This window comes from Felis catus, chromosome C2 (assembly GCF_018350175.1).
Source record: "Felis catus isolate Fca126 chromosome C2, F.catus_Fca126_mat1.0, whole genome shotgun sequence".
Lineage (NCBI taxonomy): Eukaryota > Metazoa > Chordata > Mammalia > Carnivora > Felidae > Felis > Felis catus.
In genome coordinates this window covers 115651804-115669866 of record NC_058376.1, presented here as the reverse complement: position 1 = coordinate 115669866, position 18063 = coordinate 115651804, and the positions used below count along the sequence as shown (strand labels likewise).

At 37.4% G+C, this 18063-nt stretch overlaps 1 long non-coding RNA gene and 1 other non-coding gene across 2 annotated transcripts in view; both read right to left on the bottom strand.

Annotated features, from left to right (window-relative positions):
• The window catches only part of LOC123380101, a 692161-nt gene that overhangs the window by 93310 nt on the left and 580788 nt on the right, over positions 1 to 18063 (bottom strand). Inside the window, exon 4 of the long non-coding RNA XR_006585418.1 lies at positions 6371 to 6487. This is a non-coding gene — a long non-coding RNA (uncharacterized LOC123380101). The remainder of the gene's footprint in view (positions 1 to 6370; positions 6488 to 18063) is intronic.
• Positions 6729 to 6833, bottom strand: LOC111556413. Its single transcript, XR_002735895.2, has one exon. It is a non-coding gene; the product is annotated as a U6 spliceosomal RNA (small nuclear RNA).

The window sequence follows — 18063 nt, the reverse complement described above, 5'->3', positions numbered from 1 at the left end:
GTAATTCTGTTATCAGCTAAGATGATATCCGTTGGGGAAGCTGGATGAAGGGTAACCAAAAATTCTCTGTACTATTTTTGCAACTTCCATGAAAGCCTAAAATTATTTTTAAAAAGTTTTTTAAAAGTAGGAAATAGTAAGTACATCAGCAAGAGCCTCATTTTCAGTGGTTCACTATGTGTGGTCTTATTTTTCTAGATGAAGATATGATCAATACAACTCAATAAAAAGAAGTGACTTACAAGGACATAGTTATCTTGTAGAATTGTGAAGAATAATCTTCTGTCTTTGCCTGCACTATTTTGGGCATGGTCTTTGAGACACAGCCATTATGACATAGCTGATAGTAAAACGTTCTGTTGTCATTTCTGCCCACAGTTTGAGTCTTTTCCATTATCTAGCTGAATTCCTATGCCTGAGTGTCAGACTTAAAGATCCCATTGCCCACGAGACACCCCTTAAAGTCCAGCTGGTGAAAACATCACCAATCATTAGTATTCTGCCACACCATCTCTTCCTTCCTACCACTGCAACTATACTTTTCTACTGCTTTTCCCTACCTCAGTTGGTAGGGAACAGACTCAGAGAATCCTGTGAGTCATCCTCAACAGTTCTTTATTCCCAACATCCAGTGTGAACTAAGTTCCTCTGATTATATCTCTTAGATACATGCTGAATCTCGCCCTTCATTACACTGCCACTTCCTCAAGGCACTTCCTCAACTGTCCCATTTTGAAGTTATTTTTTATTATTATTATTATTTATTTTGAGAGAGAAAGAGAGAGCAAGCATGGAAGGGGCAGAGAGACAGGGAATGGAGAGAATCCCAAGCAGGGTCTGTGCTCTCAGGCAGAGCCCCACGTGGGGCTTGACCTCACAAATTGTGAAATCATGACCCAAGCTGAGATCAAGAGTTGCTTAAGCCATCCAGGCACCCCTCAACTGTCCTATTTTAAAAGCCTGTGACTAGGATCTTTAATGGCAACTACATAACACTCAAGTGTATCAGGGTGGTCTTCCAACATGCAGATCTGATTCCACTCTTCAGAACCCTATTGCCTACTAAATTCTAGCCTGCCTTGTATAGAAGACAGTCCCTCAAAAATCCATCCCTCACCCACCTTTGTAGCCTAACATCTCATCACTTCCCTTTTGAAATGTATGCTTCAAAAACACTCAACTACTTCAAGGGAAACTTGTAGTTCCCTTTCACAGACTGTTTCCTCTGCACCAAACTCTCTTCTTAACCTTTTCCCCAGAACTCCTATTTATTTCCCAAAACCTGGCACGGTCACAATTTTCTCTGAAATCCTACCATTAGAATTAATTATCCCTTCAATACCTTGTATATATTTCTATTACTAAACATATACATATATTTTGATATATTTTGATATATTTTGATGTAAATTTATATTTATATATTATATATAAGTATATATAAATTATACATAATATATGTAAGTATAATTTTATATACAAATATATATTTATATGTTATATATAAATACATATATAATATGTGTAAATATAAGTTTATATCTAACTATATTTATGTTATATATAAGTATATATAAATTATACATAATATATGTAAATATCAATTTTTATATATTTTTTCACATACCTATCTCCTCTTCTTTCTGTGAACTCTGAATCTAACCATGCCTTTTCAGCTTCATACTCCTGGTGCCCAGCATACAATATAGTAGGTCTTAGTAAATGGATTGTTGAATAAATAAATGATTAATGAATAAATCAATGTTAAGCCTTGTACTTAACAGTGATATAAAAGAAAGCTGAATAATAAAGTGCTTAATATCTGATGCACTCTAACTTAGAGAACTTGTTTGTCTATTGCTTTTTTATAACGAAACGCATACATAATAAAATAAGCCATACTGCTTTATAGTTGTTAAGCTGGAGTTGTTAAACTCTAGTTCTTCTCTAGAAAAGAGGAACATTGTCAGCGTCTGTCAGGACTGTCTTCTACACAAGGCAGGCTAGAATTTAGTAGGCAATTTATGTAGTAAAAGAACTTTACCCAAAATAAGAATGTTCGCTACCCAACCTAGATGTTCGTCGGGTTGCATCTGTTTTGAGGTCACATTTGCCTTCAGCCCATCCCTGTGGCAGAGAAATGAAACACGACGTGCTGATAATGAATCAATAATATGTTGATACTGTGCATGGGGATTAATCAAGAGCACTCATTCTCTTTCAGGACAATTTCAAGCTGCCAGTAATCAGCAGAGCCATGCAAGCTGGAGAGCAAGCCAAGCACACACTCGACAGGGACAATCAAGCTGTACTTATGGATCTCCACAGTGAAATTCAGAAAAGGCCTTCCGGTCCCCAAGGCTGAAATGCACACAACCTTAGGTTAAATACCAATCCCCTCATTTTTTTCTTTGGGTCAACTAGTGCACATCCAAATTACTTAACCTTGAGTTGCTTCTTTTGTAATAGAGACACTAACTTACCTTTTCCTTTATACTTGAAAGGAATATCTAATTAAAATAAAGATTTTCCCCTTCATTTAGATATAAATGCTTAATTCTTGCAGCTGACCATTTTATCACTTCTTGCATCCTCATTATATATAGAGTAAATATCAACTTCATAGAGTAGAGTAAACCATTACAGCTCTGATTAAAGTGACCCTAACAATCTGGTGTTGATTGCCTCCTTCAGGGAGAATTCATTGATAAATAATAATATGAGGACACAAAAGATGCTGTTTTAGCTGCTTTTATGAAAAACAATACTTAGAAGTAACACAATATAAAAACTGATAAAAAACCATTTGTTCCTATTTTCATTTTCCCACTCAAAATTATATGAAGATATAGCATTCATTCTATTACACATGAAAAATAGAAAACAAAATAAGTTAAGGGAGTGTCCCATTGTCACCAAGTTAGCTGTGTCCAGAATGTTACTTCAGTTCAACTACCTGTGTTCACAGAACGTATCTGCATCTCCCTGGACTTACGACTACTACCCTCCAGACCTAATTCCATATCTGGACAGACAGTGCTCTTACGCAATACCACATGTTCCCTTGGCATGAAACCATGGATTGCACAAACCTCTGATCCCTGCCAGAAAAGTCTTCCAGTCTCAGTCTCTCCTATCCTATATTGTAGCAAATAAAATTCCTGTTGAATATTTACCAGATGTGCAAGACATCTTTCACATTACCTTATAGGTCCATTTTTTTTACACATCTCCACCCTACTCCACTCCTGCCCCAAGAAGCTAAAGAATATGGGTTGCATTAATGCACAACTTTATCTTCTGGATTCTGGTTAGATTCAGCCAATTGGGAGCACCCAGAGGGGATGGGAAAAGGAAAGTCAAGTCATGATATTCATTCCTGAGGGTCAACTCCCTCTACCCGAAATCACAGCACCTACTGGGTGCCCTCTCTGTAGGTAATAGACACCCACTGTTACAGGCTACACTGTCAGGTGTGGTTTCTTGATATCATTCTCACACCTTTGTAAGAGGTTCCTTTATAACTAATTCCCCTCCAACTATCCATTTTCTCGTTTGGATCCAAATTACTGTATGAAAGGAATAAAAAGAAGGAGTAGCATATAAAGCATTGGACATAAATAATGTGTGGTCTCCTCATCTCTCCCTCACCTCTATTCCTGCCTCATTTTCCAAAATCATTTAATGGCAATGCATAAGCATACAAACTTTCTTGTCAAAGCACTGTGACATTTGTCTTACTAAAATGTTGTTTAAAAATACATATCACTTAACTTTAGCACTAAATGATGACATATGCATCATGTCATATGTTACATTTGCAGAGCACATGAAGTGGTTTTTCTTAGGTCCTTTGTGATAATCCTTATCTCCTTAAAATGTAGAAATGCTCAAGAGAAACATTTGATATGCTACTGCCTAACTGAACATATTCTTACTGAAGATGCTGATATTCTTTCTATATGTGTCCAATAATTCTGTAAGTAGTTTAAAAACTGATTGATAGCATACAGTTGGACCAGTCTACTGAGAAAGGACATTATCTTCTCCCTAACTTTGAAAATTATATTTCAAAAACCTTCACATACGAATGAGCTCATGATTGAGTACAATTTTCAAAAAAAAATTCAAAACATGACTCTCATATAAATATAAAATGAACACATATCAAAGATTTAATTAATTAAACAATTAATGAAAGAACCAGTAAGATGGAAAACTAGTTCAAAGGAGATTTTGATAAAGAGAAACAAATAATGACAAAGACACTCTCTCCTTAATCTGACCCCCATCAAGCCCCTCTAGGACCTCTAGGACTTGACCTTGGGCTTTAGTATTCTTCGTGAACAGGCCTGCATCACCCACTGCAGGAAGAATTTTGCCAAGTCAGTTTAGAAGGAGCTGCTACCCTCAATATTTGATCACCCACAAAAGCTGATCAAATTCCATACCTCCTTACCCCTATAATATCTGATCTCCCCTAGACTGTTTTTAGCAGAAAACCTCCCCACTAGTTTTGATACCTCCTCTTGGTAATTTTCTATCCACTGACACCCCCACCCTGTTCTTTGGCTGTAAATCCCCTCTTTTCCTTATGTTCAGAATTGAGCCCAATCTCTGTCTCCCCTATTGCAAAGTGCCATTGCACCAGTACTCTGAATAAAATCTTCCTTACTGTTTTTTAACAAGTGTCAGAATGATATTTCAAAATAGTCAAAGGAATGCTAAAATGGATTTGCTAATAAGATACAAAACTGTGTAAAATCTTATAGAGAAATAAAACTATAACATTTAGCACCATTTTTTCTCCTAGCTAGAAACACACAAGTTAACATGCAAATGGAAAATAGTAAAAAATGATGAAGTAGCAAATGCATACGTCAATACAGGTGTATTCTCCTTTAAATTTTTTTAATGTTTATTTATTTTTGAGAGAGAGAGAGAAAGAGAGAGAGATTGAGAGGATGTGATCGGGGGAGGGGCAGAGGAGAGAGAGAGACACACAGAATCCAAAGCTGAGCTGTTAGCACAGAGCATGACGTGGGGCTCGAACTCACAGGCCACGAGATCATGACCTGAGCCCAAATCATTCCCTTAACCGACTGAGCCACCCAGGTGTCCCAGGTATATTCTCCTTTAACACTAAATAATTCTCAGATGAGTCCACTAAACAATGCCATTGAAAAGTCATTCAGTCATCCTCTATTTGTAAGTTTTATAAGTTTTGGACAACTTTCTTTATGGGACATGAAGTTGAGCTAAATGAGGTCATTAGTAAGCCTATATGCCATTCTCCAAATTTTTCATTTACTGAAATCAAAATGAAGGCAAAATCCTACAGAAGTATATCATAGCAAAATCTCCATTGATATTTTATTAAAAATAAAGAAGTGACTTTCTGTAACTTAGGATTCCTTGTGGTCTTCTACTTCTCTATCTTTCTCAGGTCAGAATGAGCCATGTAAGTGAAGTTCATGAGATTCCTCTTCTTTTAAATAATTTTAATCAGCTTCTTTTATATATACTTTTATAGGTAACTAAATTATCAGAGCATAGAGCTGTTTTCCTATCTGTGCTGATGCTGCAATTCTCCTCACATGTGGAAAACTAAATTTTTAAACAGTTTATTCCACTAGATGCAGACTTCAAAACTACCATTTACTTCTAGAAAGGGTTTTAAGGTTCCTTCTAACTGAGACTATTCTGCAAAGTTTCCAAATATTTTCCTCTTTGGAGTATTTTTGAACACTTTTTAACATTATAGGACAAATTAGTTTATAAATAACAGAATTTTTCCTCAAAAAGAAAGGCAATAAAACTTAAGAGAATGTAAATAACAAAACTTATAAAGGTGAAAAATAAGGGAAAATATGGCTACAATAATGTTTAACCATATGCCAGAACAGTTAGGCCCATTACATACCATAATAGTTTGTCTTCACACCAGCTCCGCATCCTATGGCTTCATGAGGTAAATAGCAGCAAACCCAAACTCACACAGCTAACAAGTATGTATCAGGATGTGAATTACTATCCAACACTTTCCACCTCACCAGGCTGCCTTCTTAAGAAAGAATATATTCTCTATTTTTGTGACTGTCACACATCTGCCTTTATAGTGAGCAGCAGGTGGGACACTTCCAGAAATAGTAAAAAAAATTAATTTACTTAAAGCAGGGATCAGTGAAGCCACCTGACTGGAACCCTTGGGTGCTCGTAACATAGATGCTGCCCCAGAGCAGCAGGAAGAGGACTCCAAAGCCAAGGAAGAACAAGGCCACCAAGGAGATGAGGAGCTCTTTGTAGATACCCCAAGTGTACTGGGTGGGGGTAGCCTAAGAAACGAAGAACCAGGAGGTAAAGAACATACCAGTAGCCAACAGCACCATGGTCAGACCGGGAAGACAGCTGGATTCACTGGCTGGCGTATCTCCTCACGGTCTCTGTCTCCATTTTGCCAGGTACAGGGTAATCCACTGCTCCGCCACTGGAATAACACATCGGCAGGATATAGTCTACGTTTTATAGCTACAAATTACAGTGGCACTAAAACAAAACAACCCATCAATTTAATCAATTTATGAATATCCATTGATTCTCAAGCATAACGCCTTCTCTGCCTTGTTGATTCTGGAAATAATTTCTTCCTAGAGATAAAATCAAAATATGCTATGCTATTTCCTCAACATTAAAAAGAAAACTGAACACACTTTTCCATATCTTTCTTTTTAAAGATGAAACGCTTCATGAATTTGCATGTCATTCTTGCACAGGGGCCAAGCTGATAATTTTCTATTATTCCAATTTTGGTAAGTGTGCTATCAAACAAACACCATATCTTCTTGATTTTTTAACCAATACTTCATTAAAAATGTGAATGTAACAAAAAGAACAAACTTAAAACACTCTGCCTTGCAAAAAGGAAGCTCTTTGTTTCTTCTAAAATTTTGATGTCAAATCTAAAATGTTTTTGCTTTCCTGCAAAAGCATGCTTTTTCTCAGTTTTCACCTGCTGTGAGAATTATTCCTACATTATAATTAGTTCAGATAAATGAATGGCAAGATTGCTCTTCAGATTTTACTTTTTAAAGCTCATTTACATGATGGTCTATGATGACATGGTTATTAACAGTTTTTGGGCAATTAATTAAGGTAGTTGGTAGAGTTGTTAGCACAAAATGAAACTAAGAGGTTGTTTTAGTAAATCCTTCTGCTCAGGAGACATGATAGTGGCCATTAATCCACACTAACTAAATGAATAGTGCTGTTCTTTCTCTCACTCTCCTCTCTTTGGTAGGCACTGTATTATTTAGCAGATCTTTTTTACATTTAAAGTGTGAAGTCTTGGTATCCTTCAAACTACTGTCACATCCTTCTTCCCTCTTCTCCCCAAGCTATGAGGCATTGAGTCTGTACTGGCTGTTTTCTCTTTCTCAAGGAACTCTTTCATCTCGTTACAGGCTCCACCAGACAGAAGCATAGTACAGTCAAAACCCCAGTGGTAGTTTATGAGAAAAAAGCAATGCCTTTCTGAGGCTCAAGATTTCTCCACTTCCTTATATAGTCTCCTCTTCTTTTCCAGATATTCATCTAGGATTTTCCAGTATCAGTTCATATTTCCTCTCTGGGACCCAGCTCGTGGCTGTTAGGTGGGCCTGAGTCTAGTAGTACTGTACAATATGTGTTAATGGAAGTGATATATGGACTTTCCAGGTGAGCCAGTACAGGCCAGTGCTCAGTTTTTCATTCTCTCCTCTTGCCTGCCATAGCACTCCTGGAAAAGCCACAAGTCTGCTGCGGTACCACAAGTATCACAAACAAGGATATTTGTCCGAAAGCATCACCCAGACTCACAGAGGGCTTTGCCTTAGTTAGAAATAAAAGTTGCTGTGTTAAGCCACTAAGATTATTTAACATTACAGCACAATTAGTTTAATACTAATGCCCCTTGAAAAGAACTTGAAGCAAGAAACCCTGAGAGTGGTGCCTTCTTGGCTTATTTATTCAGGAGATCCTTACCTACTTGTGTTTCTAACTCACAACACCGTGCAATGCGCCTTCAAAGATTCATTGCAATTCAGATAAATGGCAACAAATTTGTTTCAGCTTTCTTGAGGAATAACTGACAAAATTGTAAGATATTTATTTTTTTTTAATTTTTTTAAAACATTTATTTATTTTTGAGAGACAGAGCATGAGTGGGGGAGAAGCAGAGAGAGAAGGAGACACAGAATCCGAAGCACGCTCCAGACTCTGAGCTGTCAGCACAGAGCCCAATGCAGGGCAAGAACCCATGAACCGTGAGATCATGACCTGAGCCGAAGTCAGACGCTTAACCAACTGAACCACCCAGGTGCCCCAAAAGTTGTTTAAGATATTTAAAGTGCACTCTTTAAATTTCAGGGGCACCTGGGTGGCTCAGCATTAAGAGTCCCCACTTGAGCTCAGGTCATGATTGCACGGATTGTGAGTTTGAGCCCCATGTCAGGTTCTGTGCTGGCAGCTCAGAGCCTGGAGCCTGCTTCAGATTCTGTCTCCTTACTTCTCTGCCACTCCCCCAATTGTGTTCTGTCTTTCTCTCTCAAAAAAAGAATAAACATTCAACAAAATTTTAAATTTCAACAAAAACTTATACATAGCAAATTTAAAGTACAGAAAAACATATTATTTTAAAAACAGATTGTAGTGGGGTGCCTGGGTGGTTCAGTCCAATGAGTATCCAACTCTTGATTTCAGTTCAGGCCATGATCCCAGGGTGGTGGGATCAAACTCTGTGTTGTGCTCCATTCTTAGCATGGAGCCTGCTTGGGATTCTCTCTCTCACTCCCTCTACCCCTGCTCTCTGTCTCTGTCTCTCTCTAAATATTTTTTAAAAAATTTTAAAAAGTAAATAGGCTGTAGTTTTACCTGGCTGTACCAATAGAGCAGAAGAAATTCATTTTAAAGAAACAACAGCTTTTGTTTGAAAATAAACAACTTCAGGGTCCATTTTGTTATGAATGCCAAGTTCCCACCCCCAAACTCTCTCACACACAAACACACACCCAAACAGACAGCATTTGGATGGAAGATGTCTAAATTACTCTAGTTAAAGTAATTCAACTTTTGAATGTCCCTTCAATAGAACCCTGGATTGGGGAAACAACCCTGGATACCCTGGATTGGTTACAGGAAGGGAGTTTGTGACAGAGACATAAGTTCAGTGAGAAGACTGCAGGAGACAGTCTGGGTGGAGACAAGGAATGAGGAACATTAGAAGGGTAGGTTCATCCGCAAGGGCTCTGTTTACATTGTTGCCTATTCTCTACCAGAGTATGATCCCCTCAGTGGTCCACAAACTTTCGGACTCTGTTTGTATTACAACATTGGATATAGCTTTTAAAAACCTAATATCCATTGAAAGTTTCCATGACATACATGCTTTTGTTGGTAGTGGATGGTTATTGTTTGCCCTGTCCAGGCTCTGTTTTCTGAGAGATATGCAAGCTAGAATACCTTGGATGAGTTTTTAGATTGCGTATGAATAATAAACAAAGAGGCACTGAAGACTACAGCCACTCTGAACCTCTTAACCTTCCCATTCCACCTCTCCAGAGGTTTATGAATGAATAATTTTTAATTAATTACTCAATCAGTGAACCTTCCAAGAATCAGTTCTAATTTTCTTCCACTAAAAAAAAAAAGAACAGTAAAGGGAAGAAAAGAAAAAGGAAGAAAGAAAGAAACCTGTTACCACTACAGGTAAATTGATGCAGTGTCAGGAAATACAAAGGACCAAGAGAGGAGAAAACGGGCTTAAAACAGGTTTGGGAAAATGATTACGATTGAATTCCTCCTTGTCCTCTCTAAGTCCGTGTGTCACATGACTACAGGATCTCAGACAGCTCAAAATTAAACCACTAATATTAAGCTCCTTCACACCCTCCTTCACGTGTAGGAGTTAGTCATCCATGTATCTTTAATTCTCTTTTAACATCTTTAATGGACTTTTTGTCAGAGGCAACACAGGAAAAAAGAGACAGAAGAAAAGAAAAAAAATCTTAGAAAGAACATAGTGTGGTTAGAAATTTTTGTCTTGTAGTGGACATGACCTAAGTAACATACAGTGTAAAGCAGCCAAGCATTTGTGGCCTGAAAATTTTGTAGAATTTCAAAGTCTCTTCCCGGAAAGTTGAGGTTTGGACAGTTCAGCTACATCTCGGTAACCTCTTGTACTGTAGTTGGGCTGTGCTGCATAAACAGCCGCTTATTGTTATATTTAAGATATTCTCTAAATTATTTTCAATTGACAACTGACCTGTGATATTTCATAAAATCAATTATACTTTGAAAATATTTCACATTAATATTTACTTTCAGCTGCATTATCTTCAAATATCAATAGTAAATAAAAGCATCAATACTTTATAAAAGGGTAATCTGCACAATAAGAATCCTTTCATTTACAATGAAATTCTCAGATATATAGAAAAAAGTCTGCCTTATACCATACGATACTACCTCCCAAACCAGATCAGTTCATAAAATCCTTCTCTTTTTATTGGTATTTCTATTCAAATATACACACAAACTAAATGAATTTAGTTTACATGAAAATTGTTTTAAATCATGAATTATTGACACAATATACTTGTACTTTATGTGAGATGTTTTCACTAGAGAAAAAATATTTATGGTTATACTATGCAAAAATTGATTTTTTTTTCAATTCCCAGTCACGTTTTACTCTTCTAAATTTCATCACTTTAATATTTGGCATTTCTGTGGCCTAAAAAGACTAGAAGCATTTAAGATTTAATGAAGAGCTATTTACCTCTTAAATCTTCTTCCCTTGAGTAATGAAATAATTACCCTTCCATAATCATGGAAACGTGAAACTTGAATCTCAAATTGAGCTGTTGTGAGAAGGGTTAGTGATGCTGCATAGGTGATCACCATGGTAACATTGGAAATGGCACCGATGTCAAGCCAAGAGCACGGTATTTCTATTCCCACAAGAGCCCGACCAGGGACTGGAGATGAACTCTTGCATGGTCTCAGGAAAATGACTGAAAGCTAACATTTGCTGGGTTTCCCACTGGAGTATACACATCACCATTTTATATCATTCTCAGAGGAAGATGATTTTAAAATACAACAACGTATTCTCAATAGTTTTAATTAAAATTGCTTTGTAATGTTATATCATTATGGTACATGTGTGTGTGTGTGTGTGTGTGTGTGTGTGTGTGTGTATGAACTTGCTGTACATTCAAACGAAGCCTAGCCCTAAGGAAGAACATGAAGATGTTAGGAAGGGAATTCACTAAAGCTTTATTCACATAATGGAGATAATTAAATAATTAGACATTCTTTAAAATATCAGAACAAGTTAACTCATTTTTAGCAGGATGGATTAGGAAGGTGTTTTATAAATCCTAAGAAGAATATGATTTACTTGGAACTGAAGAGGAATCATTGTGTCACTTTGGCCCTGGTGTGTGTATGTGTGCACTTTGTGTGTGTAATACACATCTTATTTTAATCTCAGGGATACAGGAAACACTGAATTGGACTGAATAGAGAAAAGACAAGTCAATGCTAATTAAAAACTAATATCAAATATGTATATAACATTTAGCATCATAATTTTCAAGTATATATAGTAACTTAAATTGGGATTACTTACAGTTCTTTGAAGAGAAAGAGCTCATACAATAAGTACATAATTACTATTTGTAATTAGCATACTAAATATTTGTACACAACTATGTGCTGGTAAAGTGCTCCAAAACAGTTTGTTCAACTAACTAAATAAACATTTCCCTTATAATCTTGCTTATGCTTTCTTTACTATTATTAAATAAATATTTTAATAATGTATAATAATTTATGCATTTATAATGTAATAACATATGTAAATGTAGAACATACAACAAATACAATAATACATATTTACTACAGCCATTGAAAAAGTAAACTTCAGCCCATCTCACCAATTCATTGATTCATACAATCAGTCAACAAATCATTGTTAAGAACCTACCATGATGCACTGTGCTACATGTTGCAGATGTAAAAAAAAAAAGTGAAAATAAGCACAGTAGTCTTGGAGTTTAAAGGTCCACTGGTGAAAGCAATAATCAAATATTTACACAAATAAATGTTAAAATCACAATTGTTGCAAGTTTTTATCAAGTAAAAGTACATGGTGGTCCATAAACTCCTATAGGAGAGAGATGTGACTCCTGAGAAGAGATCAGAACAAACTTCCCTAAGGAAGTGAAGCCGAGGTGGAAAGTACACACGGGAACGTGCTATGATCCTCCATATTCTAGAGTAAAATTTCTGACCCCTATGGTAATGGTATTAATTCACGTATCTTTCTACTAGTGAGTCTGAACATTTTCCTATAGGCTTTTTTAATGAGCTGAATGTCACAAATTACTTTGTTATCTTTCTGACAACATCTTCATTCATCTACCTGGGCCAGTACTTCTTTTGCAGACTTAGTAGAAAGGTGTAAAGAACACTGCCTCGTGAAATTCAATGCTTGCTGATTATTCCACAAATGTGTGTTATTTACCTACAGTTGTGGATTGAATTGTGTGCCTTCACAACAGATATGTTGAATTCCTAATCCCCAATACCTCATAACGTGCCCTTAATAGGAAATTGGGGCATTGCAGGTATACTAAGGTAAGAAGACATCATACTTGTGTGCAATCCAACCTGTATCCCTTGTAAAGACAAAACAACACACAAGGAGAACATCATGTGATGAGGAAGGTGGAGATTGGAGTTATGCAGCTGCAAACCAAGGAATGACAAAGATTTGTTGGCAAACTACTAGAAGCTGGGAAGAGGCAAAGAAGGATGTCCTATTAGCTCTCAGAGGGAGTTCAGCCTTGACAATACCTTGATTTTGGACTTCTTTTCTCTAGAACTGTGAAACAATACATTTCTGTGGTTTTAAGCTGCCCAGTTTGTGGTACTTCATTACAAGAACCCTAAAGAACTAATACCACCAGGCACTATTCTATGCACTTATTAAATTGACTGACATTACAAGGATTGTGATGACATAAAAAGTATGCTACTGGGCCACCTAAGTGGCTCAATAAGTTGAGCGTCCAACTTCGGTTCAGGTCATGATCTCATGGTTCGTGAGTTCAAGCCCCATAGCTGGCTGTCTGCTGTCAGCAGGAGCCTGCTTTAGATCTTCTGTCCTCCTCTCTCTCTGCCCCTCCCCCACTGCTTCTCTCCCTTCCCCACCCTCAAAAATAAACTTTAAAAAAAAGTATACTCCTTACCTCACAAGGGCTTCCAATAGATATGAATTTATTTACTTGAGGATAATGAAGAACATATTACTTTTTTTATGTTTATTTTTTAAGAGAGAGAGAGAGAGAGAGCAAGCAGGGGAGGGCCAGAGAGAGAGGGAGACACAGAATCTGATCTGTCAGCACAGAGCCTGACCCAGGGCTTGAACCCACAGACCTCAAGATCATGACCTGAGCCAAAGTCAGACACTTAACCAACTGAGTCACCCAGATGCCCAAGAACATATTACTTTTTGATGAATATGTGGTAGAAATCACAAATAGTTGTATAATATAACAAATGAGGAGATACTTGAATTTAAAGGGAGTACAGAGACTCTATGGGGCACACATCTTCAAATCTTCTCATGTAAACGAGAATTGATGTCCCAAACAGAACTTAGTCTCTCTCATGAGAGATGAACAGAATTAAAGCAGAATTTCTGATTGCATCAACACCAAAAAAATATCATGTACAATTAAAGGAGTCCATACACACATAGATAGAGGTTTAGTCAATTACAAATTCCCCTGCTTCTAGAGATCGAGGTCAAACACTCTAGGTTGTATGAATAATGGTGTAGTAATTTAATTGCTAATTCCATTGTAACATATATTAAAATAATAGACTATAACGGAATGGTATGGGAGTAGACATAATAAAATGCAGTAATTTATAATGTAAATAAAGGCAGTGAGTGGCATACACAATGGGCCAAATTCTGCTCTTGGGGCAACACACAAGGGTCTTATTAACTTTAGAATTAGCTGTGTTCACTCATATGAATAAGATGATTCTCAAAAGCAGTCTTTTTTTCCTCAATGAACTATCTGATGGAGATTTATATTTTTTATATAAATCATATGAAATGTGTGTATATACATATATGTTTATATATATATATATAAATTTTGTCCTAGTCATGTTTGAAATTAGTGAGTTAGTTCATATCCATTAGCTTCATTTTTTTCATTGGCTTTTGTGATAGATGCAAAAAAAAAATGACCACAAATCCCTCTTCTCTCTCTATGCATACCCTTTGCAATGTGGCTTTATAGCTTTTCCCATCAAAAAGTGAAGACTTTTGGAGTGTTTGGGTGGCTCAGTCAGTTAAGCGTTCGACTTCAGCTCAGATCATGATATCATGGTTGGTGAGTTTGGGTCTACATGGGGCTCTGTGCTGACAGCTAGAAGCCTGGATCCTGCTTCGGATTCTGTCTCCCTCTCTCTGCCCCTCCTTGCTTATACACTGTGTGTGTGTGTGTCTCTCTCTCAATAATAAAGAAACATTAAAAAAATTTTTTTAAGTGAAGACTTTTTTTTTTTCACCTCTTGCATCTGAGCTTGGCCTTATAACTTGCTCTGGTCAATGGAATGTTAGAGACACATGAATAGTGTTTGCTTATTGAAGATTGCCCTTTTTGCTGTGAGGAAATCTTCTGCCACCATACAAACAAGCCTAGACTAGCCTACTGAAGGTTGGGAGACCATTTGTAGAGAAAATCCCCAGCATCCTAGCCATTCCTGTTGAGGAACTAGATCATCCAGACCCAAGCTGGGACCCTAAAAATGCCTAGCCAACCCACAATAGTATGAGAAACAATTTTTATTTTTTAGCTGCTTAGTATTGGGGTTGGTTATACAGCAAAAGCTAACATATATGCTCTAAAAATCACTAGTTGTGATACTATCAGAATCCCTACTATGTATATATGCATGTGTCCTAAGCACTTTGCAGATATCAACCCATTTAATACAACAACTCTGTGAAGTAGCAGTTGTATTATTATAATAACCCCCATTTTGCAGATGAGGAGACTGAGGTTGTACAGGTAGTAAGTAGAGGAGCCAAGATGCAAATCCAACCAGTTTTGTCTCAGAGTCCATCCTGTTATCCATCTACCTTTAATGTATAGCTTATATAGCAATTAACAAAATAAGAAGTACAAATCTCTAATGAAATTTTGGAATGCTATACCTTCACTACCAACTAACTAAATGTATGATGAAATAAGATACTTTTTCATTTTAACATTTGGCATAGTTATTCTATAACAATAATATCTAGAGTTTGAATAACTTCCTTGAAAAATGAATTACCACACACTATTCTTGGGAAATTATTTCATGTAATAATTCACTTCTGGAGATATACATATCTTGGAAATAACTGAAATACAAGAATGCTCCTTAAAATATCATTCAGAATAGAAATTGGAAACAATCTAAATTTCTAACAATGGGTGAATTACTAAGTAAATCTTGGCACAGGGAATATAATGCAATTATGAAAATGTTGGATATGCAATGCTTTTAGTAAGGAGAGGAAATACTTAAGGGATAATGGCAAGTAGAAAAAATAGACTGTGGAATTATATATTTATTAACATTAAACCATGAAAATATACAGAGAAGAAAGGCAGGAAGGATGTTAAAATATTAACAGGTTTACCTCTAGATGTAAGATTAGGGATGACTTTTTAAAATCCTTGATTCTATTTTATTGTTACTTCTCCACAAATATGGAGATCCTTTTGTTTCCTTTGTACGATACAGCTCTGCAGTTCCAGAAGGTATTAGAACTTTCCTATCTAATAGAGCAGGATGGAGATCAAGGAAGAGGCTATAGTAACTCCTTGCTGACCCAGGAATTTTGCTGTGAACTTGGGCAGGTTAACATGATTGAGCCCTGAACTGGTTGGATTAGTAAAATGCAAACCCAGAGCAAGGCCTTTTCTCTCCAGCTTGCCACTCTGCTTAAAGAAGGAAAATAGATGCTTCAACCCCCTGGTCCTGGGTCTCAGACAGCCCATGGCTCCAGGCTCTGTTACAGGGAGAAGCAGCCCCTAATTACCTGAATCTCATTCCTTATGCCAGATGTTCCCAGAAATAGGTAATAAATAAATGAATTAATGCTTCAAAAAGGAAGGAACCCGTTCTGAGGGGTAAAGCATGTGAGGAAGTCATCTATTCCCCATGACTGCTCTTTAGGCTGAGGACTGTAATATATGGAAGAACTGAGCACCATGAACTCCTTTAACCTAGGAATGGGGTCCTTTGCATGCTTTGCATGCTATAATTGGGGTTAAGCAGCTGAGATCTTTCTTTACCTTAACCCTAAAACCATATGACTAATTTCACTCATTATTAACCAATTCTCTAGAACCCTTTGAGGAATGCTTTGTAACTTCTTTCCTATTTAGAGAAGTACTTCTTCCTCTAGGATACGGCTCTGGTGACTTTCTTGGGGTTCCTCTCAATTAGATACTACAACTCTAAAACCTTGAGGAACATTCATGTAGTCTCATGACTTATCTTCAACAGAACCACAGCAGGGCCCACCAGAGCGTGTCACTGAAGGCCCAGCCAACAATCAGGCCTGGTACACGCCTTGCACCCCAGGTGTGGAAAGGCATTCCAAGCCCAGCTGATTACTGACCTCTCCTGTTTCCTGCTTTCCCTGGATATCCCAAGCCAGGCAGGCTTGAGGCCTCTGGTGAACCAGGAGCTTCCCTAATCTGGGATTCGAGGGCCAAGTTCTTGCTGGGCACAAAGGAACTGGAGCCAGAAAACTTACTGGACTTGGACAAGGGGAGAACTGGTATGTCTACTCAATGTCTAAGTCAGTTTAGTCAATTTCATTTGGATTCTAGAGACAGGAGATGTATTAAGAAAGGCTCTACTTATAAACTTAGGAGGCTATCAGGGGCATGCTCACTAACTAGAGTTATCCCAGGTAGGAGCTGCTCAAGGTTACGTTACTAAGGCCCACACATGTCTCTAGCCTCCAGGGACTCTGGCCTGTATGGAGACTTAGACTCCTCAAAAGGGAAGGTTCAGAGCAGAGGCCGTCTCCACAAGTACAGCAGCTCTGCCTTTCCTTTACCACTGGGAGTAAGCCAACAGGCCAAGGACACCTGCTCCCAATGTCATTCTGGCTTCTGAAGCCACTGTCTTAAAGAGGCAGGTCCTCCTCCTGTACAGAGAGGAGCCCTTGTTACCTGCCTTGGTCATGTTTCATCATCTTGGTACTCTTCAATGATACATAGCTGCTAATGTCATAATACATCATTAGAATGCATTTTCTTGATAGATTATAAGCTCTCCCAGGAGAATGTGAGCTCTTTTGCTTTATTTATTTTCAGTTTATTTATTTATTTTTTGAGGCAGAGAGAGAGAGAGCGCGCATGCATGTAAGCAGGGGAGGGGTGGAGAGAGGGAGAGAGAAAATCCCAAGCAGGCATCAGCACAGAGCCTCACATGGGGCTCAATCCCATTAACCATAAGATCATGACCTGAGCTGAAATCAGGAGTCAGATGTTTAACCAACTGAGTCACCCCTCTCTTTTGCTTTAAAATTAACTATATGAGGACAAAGACTTTATGTTTTATTTATTATTTTATTCTCAATGCCTAGGACAGTATCTGCTATATTAGAGTACCCAACAAATATTTATGAAATATTCTTTTAATCATTAAAAGAAACTATTTTTATTTTTCTTTCCTTCTTTTCTTTTTCTTTTTTTTTTTCTAGAGAGGGAGAGCAAGCAGGGAAGGGGCAGAGAGAGTGGGAGAGTGAGAATCTTAAGCAGGCTCCACACTCAGCGCCGAGCCCAATGCAGGGTCCAATTTCACAACTGTGAGACCATGACCTGAGCTGAAGTCAAGAGTCAGGTGTTTAATAATCTGGGCCACTCAGGTGCCCCAAAACTATTTTTCAAAAGAAGTTACTTGGAGTGATATCAACAGACAGGCCATGTA